Below are 3,109 nucleotides of genomic sequence, written 5' to 3'. Positions count from 1 at the left end.
GTCCTTTTTATTTTAGTAATTTTCTTTACTGTTTAACTTTATTCTCATTTGTGTTTTTTTGTTTTACAAAATACATACAAGAGCACCCAAATTAGTGTGACTAGTTTTACCACTGCCATAAAAAGTTGCACTCCTAAATAAAATAGTTTAATACTTCATAAATTATAAAAGGCATTTATTTAATTGTTTAAGCCACTATTTTATTTATTTTGGGGCTTTTAATTACTTCATAAAAATGTGGTTTCTTCTCCAATATTTTCTAGGGATTATTTGTCACACAGAGAACATTTTAGTTTTAACGTTTGAAAGCTTGGACCGTTTGGCTTTAATTTAAATTTGAACTTTGAATGGATTTGAATCAACGCGAGATTAACAACAGTGACAGTGGTGACATGTCATCATTAGTAGAGGTTCACTGTAGCTCAAATATCCGGGCGTCACAATTCTCCTCCACTACAAGAAATCTCAGCCCGAGATTTAAGAGGGGAAGTGACGAGGAAGGGATTTGGTTACAAAATTCTAACTAGCATTCTCGATCTTGGTTGCTCTTCTCAAAGAGGTCGATCCATTATGTTGTTGTGTTCATCTCTCTGCTTCAGGTCATCATGATGAAGTCAACATCCTTTCTTCGGGAACTCCATCATACGCACGAAGGACAAGGGGGTAGCTTCAGAAGAACGGACCGCTACAATGTTGCTTATCTGGTAGATAATCATCAGGAAAGGTGGCGGAAAGTAACTCTCGAATTGAAACTTAAGAAATTATCGAGGGCAAAGTAAGAAGGTGAAAAATAGAAGTTTCAACCGCATAGGCAATCATTTGAGGCCTGTAACGGTGCATGAAAAGGGGTTCAGAGCAGCAGGAATAAGTATTGTGTATGATATCAGAATAGATCATCTCTAGGAAGGTAACCCATGAATCACATACGAGGCCGCACGCGAGGAATAACTTAGGAAACCAGGGAGTGTACATGAGAGTCAGGTTTCGATCCTATGGAACTGTGGGTTATGGGCCCACCATGTGGGTTAAAAAAGTAGAAAGTGCGATGTCATCTTGCATGATCAAGATAACGAGGCCTGTCAGAGGATAGCCTGCCAGTTATGCCGGCAACAACGTTAGTACCAAGGGCGATGGACGAAGAGAACCATTTTCCTGCTCGTTGAACGAGGCAGACCAATAGGCAAAGTTCTTGTCCATCGGTGGTTACCAGAGTGTCATCAACAATAGTAATAGGGTCTTGTTGACACAATTGTACACCGAGGTGTTTACATAAGCAGGAGAATAATACTTCTTAGATCATATAGATCATAAGAAAGGTTAAACCAAACAATGGCAAGAAAAATATGACTATCAGAATAAACAGAACAATGGAAAGGAAAATGTGTGTAAACACATATTTCAGGGGTATATCCTTCCCAAGGACAAGAAGAGCATGATATCCGTGGCAGGATATAATGTAGAAAACCATTCAGGTTAGGGGAGAGAAATTTCATGACAGTACCCATGCAACGGTGTTTGAATAATTGAGCAAGAAACATTTAGCATTGGGCTTCAAATGGTCTTTTTTGGGGATATTACTACTGGATGTAAACCGGCCTTATGTAGCCGGGTTAACTCCTTCAAGCTTAGAAGCCCATGAAGATGCAAGGATGATGGCGCTTCACGAAGGCCCAAGGCCCAAAGGCGGGTTAAAGCTTGTAAATGTAAACCGACCTAGTCATGTAACTTGTATTATAAGATAGGAAGGATAGAGAACGAACCGGATACGTTTATGATCTGGCTTCGGGACTCTGTAGCCTGGCGGGCGTCAGCCTATGTATATAAAGGGACGACCCGGCCGCGGTTTAGGGACAGACAACAACTCGAGAGCCAGACAAAGCGGATTCGCTCCCTGGCCTTCGAAACCCTAGCAATACCAATCAAAACTAGACGTAGTCTTTTACCTTCCTTGAAGGGGCTGAACTAGTATAAAATCCCTGTGTCACCTTGTCCGGTTTAACCCCTTTGAGCTAACCCGTAGTGATGGCTCCACGACTAAGTCCTTCCACAAGGACATCGGCCGTGACAAACCCATGACAGTTGGCGCCCACCATGGGGCTATCACACGATGGTTTTGAGTTCTTGAAGGGCAGCTTTAATGGACTTAAGGGATACGCTATGGGCCGGATGACGAAGAGTCGTCGCGACAAGATCTACATCGACAATGCAAGATGGGGTCCCGAGGCCGATTCAATCGAGTACGGGTACCGGGTCCCCTTCGGTGGGATTCACGTCTTCATCGGCAAGATCGGCGAACCGGCCCCTGAGCCGGACATCTACACCTACATCATCGAAACGGCTCGGCGTGCAAGTTCTTCGCCGGTTCAGCCCGAGGCAAGGCATGTTTTCGTAGGCGTCATCCATGGATTGAGATACGAGGACGGGCCGGTGTCCGATGGAGAGACCGTGGTCTGTTCGGACGACGAGTCTTCTGGAGAGACCGAATCGCTTTATCAGTTGCAAGACGGCCGGATTGATGGAGGATTCGAGGGCAACAGTATTCCGGATTCCCCTGATCTGCCAAACCAGGCCGCCATCTTCATGGCCGGCACACAATCAACGCCTCATTCATCGATCGCCGCAGCAATACTCTCCGATTCAACAACGGCTACACCGGCAGGGGCAGGAGGCTCTGCGCCGCCTCCAGCCCAAGTCCTGTCTAATTTGTTCGACGCTTTGGCAACGTTGATGGCCGCAGAGGTGGATGCAGCAGCCAGGGATCAGCACAATGCGGAGATTGCAAAAGTGAAAGATCAGATAGCCCAGGCTAAAGCGGACCTGGCGACAGAGAACGCTAGGATGGCTATAGAGCGGGCTGAATTGGAAGCACATGCCTACCGGATTAGGCTGGATCAGAATGCTTCAGAGGAAGTCATGAGAAGAAGGTACCGATCGCGTCTCCCATCGGTTTATGAGCTGCAGAATCTCTTCAACACACCAGGAGCAGGAGCTGGTAACCAACCCATACTAAACCGGGCGGAGGCACCGGGTGTCGTGGATCTAAGACTGACAGTTGAATGGGGGTAAGTATGAGGAGGCAAGATCCTAGCTATGGAGTAGTTGTACACAT

This window comes from Triticum dicoccoides, chromosome 1A (genome assembly GCF_002162155.2).
Source record: "Triticum dicoccoides isolate Atlit2015 ecotype Zavitan chromosome 1A, WEW_v2.0, whole genome shotgun sequence".
In the NCBI taxonomy this organism is placed as follows: domain Eukaryota; kingdom Viridiplantae; phylum Streptophyta; class Magnoliopsida; order Poales; family Poaceae; genus Triticum; species Triticum dicoccoides.
This window is presented reverse-complemented; position numbering follows the sequence as displayed.